Genomic DNA, 14,889 nt, shown 5'->3' with positions numbered 1-14,889 from the left:
TAAAAATCGAACACTTTTAGTAAGCAAGTGTGGCAATCTGTATCAATTTAATTCGGTTAAATTCGTTGCAGTAAACTTTTATATTTGGACTCACGCAAAATATTGATCTAAAAATAATTAAGCCGCGCAGATAATAAACAATTTATTATACATTTGCTAAATTGCATGACCACTTAAATATACATTTAATTATGTGCACATTTTAATAAGAAAATCATTTTAAGATAAAACCAACCGGATTTTTATATTTTTAGGATGCACTTTGGCACAACGTCCGGAAATATTTTTGTGATTTTTTTATATGTACATATATACAAAACACTTTGTTTGTTTTTATATATGAATACCCTTGACTTCATTTTCCGAGACAAAAAATTCATTTTTGCACGGATTTTCGTGTTGCCAACCGAACAAAGGTTCCACTCAACTCTTCAGCGTTTTCATTTCCCGCAGCTGTCTGGTTTCGTTATTAATAACAACACACAAAAAAATCCCTCAAAAAATATGAAAAATAATTAAAAACCTATTAAAGTCAGGGGGCTAAGCAACAAAAAAAAAAAAGAAACAAACCAGCAAAACAGCACTGGAAAACAACAAAAGTGAACAATAACGAATGAAGAACAGTCAAATCAAATTACCCAAAATATAAAAAAAAACGAAGCAAAAATAATAAAAAATCATTAAATGCACGAAATGGGAGAGAAATGTGCCATAGCCATTAAGAATTATATGCCCAAATAAAAAAGACTCAAGAGCCATGCCAAGGAGTAATTATTATGCGAAGATCACGTATTCCCATTTTGCAAGGCGGTCAGGATGGCGGAGTGGTGATTGGGGATATATAGTATGGTATATGTGGTGCATGTGGGGCGATGGAGATGGTGATGGGGAAGGGGAAGGTGAAGGTGAAGGGGATGTCGAGGGGGCGTGAATGCAGGCCACAATAGAAGGACCACGATTTATGCGACCAGGCACAGGCTGCGAAATGAAAACGTGAAATCAGAAGAGGATTCAGAGCGCAGACTCGAACTTGTAAATGCCCTTAAATCTATTGAAATTAGTGTAGATTCTGTAATTAGCATAAACAGAAAATTCAAATATTAGTACTAATATATTATTCATAAAATATTAAATAAATACTTTATTAAATATTAATGTGAAAAACGTTTGTTTAAATATTAATACATAATACTTGCTGTTTTAAACTCATATTTTATACGTATATAATATAGAACTATATATAATAAAACGATTAATCAGGTATTCCACTTTCATGGTGGTATGTATTATAATACATCAGCACTTTTTTAAATGAATTTGCCACAGTCTAATACTATTAGTCATAACAAATTCCTACAAATATATTCGTAAATAAATTGTATTAACTTGGCAATGAAATATATTTTAAGGCTCACATTCCTTTTTGTTGCAATCTTCATTTTATAACATTCATCACATTAAGCGTTCAGTTTAGTTATTGGTTATAATATGCCCCATTAAAAGTATAGGGTATGCATTATCCTAATGCCAAAAGTGTAGCAAACAAAACAAGTGTGCTGCCTGTGACTGAGTGTGGCCCTTTCCGTTGGCCAAAAATAAATTTCAATTTTGGTTTTTGTCCACATCCATATCTGCATCCATATCTACATCCACATCCCCATCCCCAGCCCCATCCACATTCGCATCCCTCCATCGTCCTGTCCTACTGCCGTCCATCTCCATCTAAACACTGATACACCTTGCACTTCCCCGCAGAATTCCCCATATATAATATGTATCCATATAGATATGGGGATATAGCGTTCGCAAAACCAAAAGCCCCCACACCCAGTAATTGGCTCAAATTACAGAAACTCAGCTCCGACCGCATATTCAGGCCCTGAGCTCGGCTCAAAACACATCCCAGGCCCAAACTCAAACTCAAACCCAGAAAACCAGACCAAAAACCCAAAACCAAAGCCAGAAAGCAACGCCAAAGTCCGTCCCGTTCCGACCACGGCTCTTATTATTGTCATGGCACACAATATTGTTTCCAAAAATGAAACGAAACGAAACAAATACGTGACCAGAAATTAAAGAAACAAAAAATAATAATAACAATAAAGAAGGCGGAGAGGCAGGCTGACTGGCTGGCTGACTGGGTTGGCTGAAATAAAAACGAAAACTACACCAGACCCCGAAAAACTGTGCAAAATAAAATAAGGAAACAGCAGAAATCGCGTTGATTTGAATTTTAAAATGTTTCATGGCATTTGTTTTGTTTGCCTTACTTCCCATCCAAGCTCCCATCCCCCCACTAGATGATTCCCCCTCCCCACCATTTTCAGTTTTGTGGTCTCGCTGTGCTCTGCTAACTTTGTTTTTAGCCACAGTGGGCACAAAAAGTCTGTGTCACTTGTCCTAAGTGCACATAAAGCTCTTCAAAATATCCGTTTTATTTGCAAATTAGTTTAGAAAAAATTCTGAAACGTATCAATTATAGCATTTGATCCATTTGCTCCTAAGTGTAAATCATTTTATATCCTACACTATTAGCCATAGCAATAACATTAACTTTTAATACTATACTATATGTTCAGAAACGCTTATTTCATTATGTGCGCATTCAAATGACTTTGGCTACCTCCCATTATTGCAAATCTTTGGCCACTTTCTATTACCATATGTTATCCAGCTAATTGTTGTGCAATAAAATTAACTCTATTCCCCAATAATAAGCACCTTTAAAGTGTAATTTTTATGTTACTTCCATAAAAAAAAAAGCCTCTCGTTTATCATAAAGTAAAACAGTTAATCTTTCCAAGTGCTTTTAAGACCACTTAATAACTCCTTTTACCCCCAAAGCAATACTATACGAGTATATGTTGCCTTTCCTCGTCGAATTGTTATTACTCGCGTTGGCAGCCACAGTGCCCATTGGTAATATCTATGGCTATCACTAAAAAAAAAGTTTTACACTGCCATTTTGTGTCATTGTTGCTGGTTGTTGCTAGCTGGTTGTTGCTGTATTTGTTGATGGTGTGCCTCGTGTTACTGATGCCACATCCAGTGGCAGTGGCAACTTTACAACTCGCTTCGCAGTTGTATATACAGAGTATATATATTCATATATACATATCTATATAGACAAACTGGAAGCCGCAACAAAGTTGCAAGGCAGCGCTGTCGACGTCCCAGACCTTATGCCTTATGTAAATTGTAAAAAAATAAGAGAGGAAAAAAAAATTGATAATGAAACTTTTCAACGCAATAAATAATAGCTGACAAGGGACGGCAATCGTCGTCGGGAGAGAGTGCGAAACGTGAATCGGAAGGGGGGAGGTGGGGGGATTTTTATAGGGAGTCAGAGTCAGAGTCAGAGTTTTGGGGAGGAAGCAATAAAGGAAAGGCATGAAATTCTACGTTTATTATTGATTTCGTGTTGAATTTTTGATTATTTCTATAAATATTACGAATGGCCAAAGGTGGCGGCGCATTCTGCGTTCGATTGGGGTTGGGGGTGCTATAAATGTTGGAATCTATATATACGTACATATGTAGATACATGGGAAAAGGTGTGAGTACCCTACTCTCCTTTGGACGAACACGACACGTGCGATGTTGATAATGCCGCCTAGGTCAAGTTTGAGCATATAGTAAGTACTATACAATACTACACTTATTATACGAACTGAAACACGGCACACACCCCGAAATAATTTGCACAACAAAAAAATGCTCAACACTAATTGTTTATTATTGTCAGAGTGCGAAATTCGTTATGCCAAGGAACAAACAATGAAATATTAAAAAAAAAATGCTAGTTCAATTAGTTATTTCTTTTTATTGTTTGGAAAACCTTTCATTTTTGTAGGATTTGTATGTATTTTGAGTTTCATAAATCTTTGAACAGCAGATAGTTAAAGTATCTTATGGATATGAATATTGAAAGCAGAACTAAATTAAGTATTTGACTAGTAAGCCACTTGTGATTTCTTTCGGTGCAAACTCATCCACGAGCCGCATTGCCTATTTTTTATGATTATATTTTTACTTTTCGGCGCTCTCGTTTTCGCGTATCGGCATAAAACTGAAAAATAAACACACATAAAAAATAACAAGAAAAAAAGAAGTCGCCTTAGTGGAAGAGCAGCTACGAAAATTGCTATGCAAATAAAGAATACGGCCTCCGCCCACTGACACGCCTCCCGCCCACCACACAATATGCAATGCGCGCGTGTGTGTGTGTGTGTGTATATTATATATATACACCTATGGGGACACACAGCCGAGATAAGCAAACACTCCTCGCACACACAACAAACACACACCTGGGCCACACATCGATGCTTATGAGTTGTGCACACATAAACAGACACACACTTTATCCATAAGTAATGGCAAAAGGTGTGCCGAAACATGTTGTCGTCTTTGTCGACCCACCGCCCTCCCTCTCTTTCTCCGCCCCCTATACCCGTCTCTTTCGCTATCTGTCCCCGCCAACGCGCAATAAAGAAATATTCTAAGGCAAGACCCAAAAGCAGAAAAATACAACCAAAAACTGTTTAGCTGGCGTAGAAAAAAAATGAAAAAAAGTTACAAACAAAAAACTATAAACAACAAAAAGTCATCAAAGTTGAGTTTCGCTTGGGGTCTCCAGTTGAGCTGATAAATTTTGTAACCTTTGGCCCCCAAAAACGCAAAGGCAGAAAAACACTTTTCCTGTCCCGTTTCCCCAATTGGATTTGAGAATATTCAAAAATTCAATTACGATGGATGGGAGGGGGGTAGAGGGGAAAAGGTTGTCCAGGGATCTCGAATGTGAATTGAAAACTTTCTTTCGCTTGGAATACTTAAAGATATTGCTTTTAAAACTTTCAAGAGTTAAGCCCAGTGAAAAATCCTTTTGAGCCATTTGGGAGATTAGCCCAAAGGCTGCGAATGCTTATTGGATATTTGAAAGTGAAATTGTATACAAAGGTTCTTATCAACCTTTTTTTATATAATTTATTGTGATATTTGTGATATTTGCTTTTAAAATAAATTGTTTACCCGCAAAAATGCAGAACAAATCATAGGCAATATTTATGATAACTGGTTTATACTTCGCTGTAGTGAAAAAAACTATTTGAAAGAAACTTTTGAACATACTTTTGAACATACTTTTTGTACTTGTTATTTAAAGTAACGATACTGATAAAAATACATGCATGCAGAGTATCCAATAGGCCGGCTTTACCCCGAAACCCAAAAATTCTAAGCATAAAAAACTATAAATTGCGTCTGGCTCGAAAATTGGAATAATAACAAAACTCGAACACCCGAAACGAAAACAAATGCGAAAACAAACACAAAAATAAAAATAATAATAAAATCAGCAGTCATAAGAAAGAATGACGTTAAGCATGGCACGACAACAACTCATAAATATTTAAATTTAAATTTTTTTATTTTGTTGCGTCTGGTAGTTGCATTCTATAATTGGGTTTCCATTTCAAGTATGCTCGTGCTCGTGCCCAGTTTGTTTCAGTGTGTGATAGTGTGAGTGTGTGTGTTGGGGGCTATTTAGAAATTTTATTGATTACGTCTGTAAACAAATAGTAAAAAATCGTAGACTCAATTGCAAATATTTACACGACACGACACGAGCAGAGATCTAAATAAATACATACGTTTGTATGTACAACCTACCTGGACGCAAGCCGTCCCTCTATTTAGGCCCCAGACAACCCAACGATCCCAGCCTAACCCCATCGTTCCATCGGCATCTGGTCCCCCTATCTGGAAAAAAAAAAAAAAAAAAAATAGTTTTGAGCCTCATATAGACGAGTATATGTGGGACATATATAGTGTACTATAGCGACTTATCGCCCCAATGCAAGTGGCACTATTGAAATTCACACGTCTCGTCTGGCTGGGCCAGTTGCGATTCGTTACGTATTGGATTCTATCTATCCAAGTATCTAACTATCCATACTAACGTCTAGCCGTCTCGATCGTAAATTGCTAAATCCTAAATGGCAGCGACAACACCTCGCGAATGAAAATTGAAAACTGCAATAAAAATGTTTAGAAATGGTGAAAAAAATAACAAAAAAGTAGAGACGACATTGATCAGTAGACCGTGTGCCGGGATCGATTCTCATTGGGGGTCCATTGGAGCGGGCGAGGCTGCTCGTAAATTGCTAATTCCAAGTCAATGTATCTGTATCTTTTTATGCATCTGTATCTGTATCTGGAACGTCGCCGAGGGGACAGGTGTGGCACACGGAGCAGCGGGCGAGATTGATTGTTCGCGTTATGATGGAGTTGTTAACTTGATTGAACAACACCTCTTTTTAGGTTGCCTAAAGAACATTTAGGCAACAAATGTAGACAAGGAAACGCGGTTTCTGGTGCGTATTATCAATAATCAGGTTGAGCTAAATTTAGGATGGAAGCAAAGAAAACTTATCTACTAAACTCTAAACAAGCCAACAGCATTGTGTCTAAATTAAATGTTAAATATCCATGCAAATGTAATCCTGAACCTGTTTCCCTTGATGTGCATTCCCACAACACGACACTCAATAGAGAGTCTCGCTTTGTGTGTACACATACATTTGCCACAAAAGTGGCTCCACTGCCCACAGTCGATGTCCGAGCATATTAATTGCAGCAATGTTCTATAAATGTCCCCAGTGGATGCCAAGCCCCACAATTGCCGCAACTATCTATCTATCTGTTTGCCACAATCAGCGGTCTGCTGCACGAGTACGAGTACGAGTACGAGTATGTAACTCAATTTGCATTTATTCATATTAATATTATCATTTGCCATATTGTTCGACGTCGTCGACAAGCAACTGAAACTGAAACTGAAACTGCCGACGAGACGAGGACAGCGACTGCAACTGCGACTGCGAAGCTGCATCGAAATTTAAATATTTAATTTAACAAGTTTTTCAATTAAATTAATAATGCAAATTGTTTGCTCCGTTGCCTTTTCCTCATGTTTCGCCAGAGGAACTGCATCAGGATTGCGCTGCGTTACTCACTCCAACGAACTTTTGCTGCACTGCAACCAGTAAATATAATTAAATAACTGAGTGAGCTGCGACTAAACAAAGGCCTTTAAAATCGTAAGGGCATTTTAAATTAATGTAGTGCTATACATGTAAATACTAAAAAAAAGTTTAGAATGCGTTTGAAAACTATGCTTATTAGTTCAAATTGAAAACTAAACATTCGGAATATTAAATATTAAATTAAAATATAGTAAAATTGTTACGTTTAATAAATTCACTTTTTTGTTATGGTACATAGAAATTTGATTTAAGATTCTTCAATAATAACATATATGTATATATTCAAATGGATTGCTATTTGTTATATAAAAATATAGTAAACTTGATACGTTTAATATATTCTATTTTTTTGAGATGAGATTATTATATAATAACATATATATATATTTAAATGGATTGCAGGGTGTGCAAGAGTGACATCAACGACTTGAGAGCTTCACTTATTTGTAGGTCATTTTCATGTAATGCAAACAGCAGCAGCAGCAGCAACAATCGTCATCAGTTGTCGCCGCCTTCGCAGTCGCAGAGCAATCATAAAAAACAAATCAGCAAACTGAAAACTGAAAACAAAAAGTAAAAAACCGAACAGTGCTCATGTACTCTTGAAAGCCCGACAATAACTTAAGGGGCGAAAAGCAAGAAAAAAGGCGGTTGAGACTAACTATACAAGACATTTTTATATGGCGTCGGTGACAACAACGTGGCTCGCATATTAGTTATGTAAGCGAGTTATGGCCAAAAGAACCATAAGGTTAAGAAGCTGACATCCGAGGCGTTTCGGGGTTAAGAGCTGCCCATCAGCTGAAAGTTATTAACCTGCTCTGGGTCACCCAGCAGTCGCTAGTGAACTACAGATCACTTGGAAAACCCCGAAAACAAGTCGCATCCAGAGATTTGCAAACTGGGGAGTTATGACATCAGTGGGCCAGACAGCAAAACATCCCGAATCTTATCTTATCCCAACCAACTTGGGCTGTCACCACCATACGAGTATGACCAAACATGCTCCTCGGGTTGTACTTTGATGTTATCTCTAAGGAGTGGTGGTAATTCCCACATTAGAAGTCTATCTTTGGAATCTAAAATTATAAAACCGTCTGGCCTTGCGGGCCAATCAATCGCGCGATTTCGATCTAGTAACGAAAATAAAAGATATATGTAAGTATTATTTAGCTTAAATCGTGTCTATCAAGTGCTCTAAGTCACAATGCTTGTTTATCTATGGCTATAAATGACTTTCATTGTTGCTTTCTTCGTTGTTGTACCACCTTTGTGGCTGAGGCTTATCCATGTTTGTTTTTTCCTTTGCCCAAACTCTTTGCTTGCCTTATCTTAATGTACTCGAGTGTATTGAGGCCCCCTATATTATCTTTTCTACTTTTTGATCTTATCCGCTTTTACATTTATTTGTTAGTTTAGCTGGGCTTTAGTTTATTAGCTCTGCTTTTAACGCCTTGCTTTTATGTTTTGATAAAATTTCTAATTTACTTTTAGTTTGTTTTATACCCCTGTGTGTGCTTATTAACAAATTGTGTAAATGAAACCACTCTCGAATTTGCCACACTTCAGTGGCTTCCCACTGAATGATCATTGATCAGTGATCACAACATCGTTTCCGTTCGATAATGTTTCGATTATTCATTGCATTGGATCGTGATCTGACTGATTAAAGTGAGTGTGTGGTATCGGGTTACTTGTTTGTGAATCTCTGCAAATGATTCGAATTCGAGTGAATTTCTATTTTAATATGAAAGAAAATTCTTCGGCTATCAATGAGACAATTGAGAGCTTTGTTGACCAAATTCTGTTTCGGCGTAAACAAATTCGCAGAAGACGGAACGTCTGGAAAATAAGTACGGCCATGAGAAATCGAATGTTGATAAGAATTATAATCGGTTAGTGTTTTGGAGTAGCTAGCCAGCTTGATAAGAGGGCCCTCTACGCCTGATAAGAACCTCCAGACCGCGTTGGTAAGTTTGTTTTTAGAGGGGTCTAGTTTCAGAAACGTCTATCGAAAATTGGTTTGCCGGCAGAAATGGAGCTCTACAATTCGCACTCAACTTAAGTGCGTTCTATTTTAAAGTCTGCACAGCAATGGCTGAAAAATTAGCATCTTACAATATTATTGGCATATTTTATTTTTAGAAATTTATCTACTTATCATTATGCTAATAATTACATGGCATGCTTAAGTGTTAATAAAATTCATTTTTCATATGTAAATACTTCAATTTATAACTGATTTTTGGGGGCTTTTGAAATTTTAAATTTAAAGTAGAAAAGAAAAAAAAATAATATATATTAAACAAATTATTTTCTTTGTGTAGTATTTATGTAGTATTTACTTATCTTCGAATTGGCTTAACGTTATAAACATTATATTGTATTGCACCTTTAAAATGGAATTTTAAGAGCATTTCCATATAAGTAGAATACCATTCAAATACCATTATACTATATAATATAATAATATATGTATATATGTATAATATATGTAATAGGACTACTCTTATTACTTTATTATTAAATGTACATTATAACTTGAAGTTCTATTCTTTCTGGAATTACTTTCCAGATTACGACCGCTGCGTTACTATTAGCTTGCCCGCAATTGTGCGCGCTTCTATCTGTCTGGCGGTTTGTTTTTTTAAGGGCGGTATAAAGGTGGGTCCGCCATGCGCTTTGCATGCCAAGTATATCCACATCCAGACCTCTGATTCACTGATAACACGTGCCAAGTGCACTCCACCTGACCCAAGCCAAAAACCAGACGATTGCAGTTGCCTGGGCAAATATTTGCACCGATCACTCGGTTGACTGGCCATTCCCTAGTGCAGTTCGCCATGTGACTCCGTTGGCGCTCTCGCCCCACATTTCCCCACCAACTCACTCCTACATTAGCCATTGCAAACTGGACGAGTGATAAGTAGGGGAGCTGCTAATTGATATAGCCGCATCATGGCCATGACACCTCAAAAATTGCGTCTACTGATACCAACTGGACCTATATTTTTTGCACTTGGCAGTCGGCGGTGTGAGTGCATAACATACTTATATGGCAATTATATGAAAGTCATTTGCTTTCAAATAATTATGAACGAGGAAAAGATTCACTCTGAAATTCAGCTGACATCATCGCCCGATTTAAAAAGTTCTCATTACGCGATGAATTAAATTTATATATAATTGTACTTAAGATTGCTGCGATTGCGAAAAGTAACGACTTTAAGTAGATTTTGTGTGCTGCAGATGTGGGAATTCAAGTTAATGGATGGGATAGGTCGTGCATCTAGATTAAATTACTAGTTGATTGTAACATTTTTTTTAATAGCTAAGCAACTTTTATAAAACTCGAGTAATGTAATAACTAGAAACATTTGGCTCAGCATTTTCTGTAGAATGCATTTAATACTGCAAAGATTGCACAGTCAACTTTCTTCTTTTGTTTTACAATATATATTTTTTAAACTTCCTAAGCCTTCTGTGAAACAAGTGCCAATTTTCCTATAAATATTTACCTACTTAAATATGCTCACTGCTACGCGCATTTGTTCGCCAATGCTTCCTATTTGAAATGGGCTTCCTGGTTTTGGATTCCCTCTTGAATTTCTCAAACAGTTCCCTGTTGAGCTCGCTATCGGAAGATAGTATAATAAGTAGACCTTTGCAACTGGAACTTCGTTCCATCTATATGGACTATATCTGTATCTGTATCTGTATAGTGGCCAAAGTATGACTAATGCCAACAGCAGCTTGCATAAACAACTAAACAACTTGCGGCGAATGTTTACGCTCGCTGGGGGGCTCAGAATATATAATTTCAATTCCAAGTGGACGGGCCCATGCAAATGAGGCCTCGAGTACCCCAAGTATCCAGTACTAGCTTAGAAAAAAACACACAAAAAAAAAGAATATATATATGTTTGTGCATTTGGCGGTACACAGTCGTGTCTAAGTATTACTTAATATCATTGACTAAGCGCTGCTCACCCAAAAGCCGAGCCATCAAAACAACTTTCGATTACGAAATTTAGCACAGTTCGGGTTCGAATATCCAAAAGTCTGGGGGGAGGAGTTTGTTTTTTGTGGGGGGTCTGGGGGGAGAGAAAACAGCCGGAGGAAAAAACAAACTTAATGAGCTTTGCGAAATATGTGTTTGCTTGCCCTTTCGATGGCTGCTGTCAAGTACAATAAACGACAACAGGTTGAAGCCTAAGAATCGGCAACCTTAACACTTAAGCAGCTGAAATGAAAATTGCAAATAAAATAAAAAACAAAACAAAAAAAACTAGAAAAAAAGGAAAAACAAAAGACAAATTGCACAGCAGAATGGAGACGATGACAGTGGCTTTGAGGATGACTAATGCCCATCTAAAAAACTGAAGAACTGAAAAACTGAAACTCACCGATGGAAACCAAGACACAATGGGCAAACTAAAAAAACAAAAAAAAAAACTCGAGGCAAATTTCGAATTAAAATAAAGTCATTGAGTGTGGTCGAGTGGTTCGGTGGTTGCGTGGTTCAGTGGTTCGGCATTGGTGGATTGCCGCGTGCACACAATGTGATGCACTGATGCAGTGGTGCAGTTGCTGTGCAAATGCTATCTGAATTCCCGGGAAGATGCCATCGCCATCGCCATCTAAATATCACAGTATTACACTAAAGGTTGCTAAGGGATTTCAAATTGTGATTCAGTCACGATAGATGATCTCGAGCACTAATTTCAGCAATTGAAACTGAAATTGTTTCGAGCGGATTCCTAGAAGTCACTAATAATGGAAAATTCGAGTTCAGCATGAGTTTTCATTCTGTAATAATTAACTGGTAACTAAACCATCTATACAAGTACTGGGAAATATGTAAGATCATACAAAAACATAACCCATTTAATTTCTGTTAATGGATGTAAGCACGAAACACATACAACTCTTTAGTAATAAGCGTACCTAAATTTAGATAACGTTCATTGGAAATTCTTTTGAAGTATTTATTAAAACAATAAATAATATTATTTTAACCAGCTGTCCCAGATATATTAAATGTTAACTTGAGAAATTAAATGGATTGTGATGATTCCTTCAACGAACATGGTAATTATCCCACTGAATGCATCGATCGGAGATATAACCTGATTGTAATGCGAGTACAGCTGATATATATTCATACATCCAGAATGACCTCAGACGAGTCAATGCTTCCTGAGAGCGAAAATATCCGTAAAACAAAAAAAAAACGAATTACTCACAAAGGAACCTGTTCCGAGATAACAATCTACAATCATAAGAGCCGGGATGCTGACAGAACTGACGGGTTTCTATGCAGATGATGTCTCGTTTCGATATCTGTTGGGACGTGTAAATAAGCAAATAATTAATTACAAAGTAAGTGCTTAAATCTTAATCCGCACAAGACAAATATGCCACACACAACCAATTGTGTGACTGTGCGAATGATAATCTCCTCCCTTTTTTTTTGAACGAAAATAGATATTCCCGCATTGAAGGCGAAAGAAATGAAGAGAAGAATATCTAATCGAGCTGAAGTATCTTATTATATGTAGAAATTACTTTTGTTTTAAGTTTTTGCCATGGAAGTTTCTAAATAAATTGCCCTCAGTCACGAATCTGTTTTTTTTCATTTCATTCCCATATTAACTGTGACAAAAACTAAGATGGTGAAAACAAACGACTCACCGAAAAGGAATACTAAAAATTCGCATACAATTTGAGCATTTCTCTTGTTGATAAACGCGTATGCGTATCTCACAGATACAAATATACTCGTATACATCGCATACAATGTACCTTAGACAAGAAAACGAATGTTCTGCTATTATTTAATTAGCGTTGAGCTTTTGGCCCTCGGGCATGTACTTAAGTGCATGCCGCTTGTATCTTGTATCTTTTTTGCTCATCTTCTGGGGATTAACGACAGTCGAGGGCGGGGAAATAGGAGCACCACCAGCTAGATAAGCAGCAAAGCAAGACAGACACACACACCAAAAAAAAATTTACATTTTTTATTGCCTGAATATTCGCATAATAATTGCCTATCCACTTGCTCTTGCTGCAAAACAAAAAAGATCCAATGCCGCAGCATTGTGGCCACTTCGTGGCAATTCAGATGTATCTGCCGGATACTTGTTCTCGGGAAATTTGTTTATTTTTGCCAAGCGTTGAAATGGTCTCCAGGGGGCTTACGGATATTTTTGCCGCTCTAATCTGATAATCACCGTACAGTAGTACTCGCATACATACTACGTACGCAGTCGTCCCTCCTTTCATTTCCTTCCCCTCCATTTCCACTTCGATTTTCCACAAGTCCCTCGCTGATGACTTTTCTTCCTACTCTTGCCACTTATCTGCTTTCCCAGAGCTCAACTGTTATTACCTTCGCTCCTTTTGTGCTACACTTGCTTCTTGTTTATCTTTTGTTTCTATGCTAAACAATTTTTGCACATGTGGCCCATGGTTATTGTTAGTGTTGTTAATATTATTGTTGCTGCTGTTGTTGCTGTTGTTGTTGTTGTTGCTGGTGCTGCTGTTGTTGCTGCTGCTATTGTTGCTTGATATTGTTGCTGTTTATGCATTGTTCCCATTGTTGTTGCTGCTGACGTCGTCGCTGGAGTTGGCTCATTGAATGAATCGAGCCCCTGGCAACACGAAACACGCACACTCTCGCACACAGACGGGGTCAAAAAAATAGGTTTTTAATTTATGTTATCTTGAAGGTAGTTCATTTGTATATCTAGAAGGGTTCATTGAAAAAAACAAATTTTGTAACCTGTTTAGTTTTAAAAAAAGAAAGCAAAAGATCCAAAACATGAACAAGCCAATTGAGCACTTTGAAAAATTATTAATAATAATAAGTAATATTATAATATTAATAATAATAAGTAATAATAAATAAGTAAAAATATATGTATTTAATTTAAAATGAAATTCAAATTCATTTGGAGTAAATGTATCGTGTGATACTATTGTTTTGCCCGCGTCTGTGCACATCTTGGAATAAAATGCACCGACTTGCAGATGACTCACAATTTTTACACCACTGCTGTTGTTCTTGTTGCTGCTGGTGTTTTACTTTTGTTGCTTGTTTTAAGTGCTGTATTGTTGTTGCTTCGATTTACGAAACCTTCGCTGTTCATTAGTGTTGCTGTTGTTGTTGTTGTTGTTGTTGTGCTGTTGCTTTTTCTGCTTTTGTGATTGTCGCTTTGTTGCCAAGCCAGGTACAAATGGAAAGTGTACAAACAAATACGAGAACACAGTCATGCAGAGCGAACAAAAGTCAAGCAAGTTCAAAATGTAAAATTCATGTTGTTGTAACATTTATAAAGTGATTTTAAATTGTTTTAGATTGCATTTAGTCACTGGGTTCAACGGCAATAGTTTGTATTTCCATACAAAAAGTGTTACAAGCTCCATTACTGTTTAAGGTACAAATTGTACAGGAACTTATAAAGATTGGAATGGAAACGGTCTGATTTTCTGCCAGTGTAATTACATATGCCATACATGTTTATGTAATTGTGTGCGTGCAGCTATCATTCATATTGTGAAAACCTTGGAAATGCTACAATTACTGTTGACATTTATTTTGCTGCCGTTGTTGTTTTGGGTTTTCATAATTTTGCTGTTGTTGCTCGGGTTTCGCATTTCCGCTTTCGTCGTCGGCCGACATTTGTTTGTCACAGTCGACGGTTTGGCTCACAGTTGGTAACAACGCCGCTTATCAGTTTTCGAAAAACAACCAAATCTAAAGCGATACCGAAAACCATTTGAGTCACAGACACAGATACAGATACAAATACAAAAACATAGCCAACAGCAACAAGCACAG

At 37.0% G+C, this 14,889-nt stretch overlaps 1 long non-coding RNA gene across 2 annotated transcripts; it reads left to right on the top strand.

The window, feature by feature from the left end:
• Positions 1–3,290: 3,290 nt before the first annotated feature.
• Positions 3,291–12,670, top strand: LOC120321511. 2 transcript variants are annotated; one of them, XR_005561152.1, is made up of 3 exons: positions 3,306–3,635; positions 7,449–12,428; positions 12,534–12,670. It is a non-coding gene; the product is annotated as an uncharacterized LOC120321511 (long non-coding RNA). The 2 variants fall into 2 exon arrangements; XR_005561151.2 differs by having other exon boundaries at positions 3,291–3,635; positions 7,449–12,670.
• The last annotated feature ends 2,219 nt before the right edge of the window (positions 12,671–14,889 follow it).

The sequence above is a fragment of the Drosophila yakuba genome, chromosome 3L (genome assembly GCF_016746365.2).
Source record: "Drosophila yakuba strain Tai18E2 chromosome 3L, Prin_Dyak_Tai18E2_2.1, whole genome shotgun sequence".
NCBI classification, from domain to species: Eukaryota; Metazoa; Arthropoda; class Insecta; order Diptera; family Drosophilidae; genus Drosophila; species Drosophila yakuba.
Note: the sequence above shows the minus strand (reverse complement) of the source record. Positions and strands in the feature narration are given on the sequence as shown.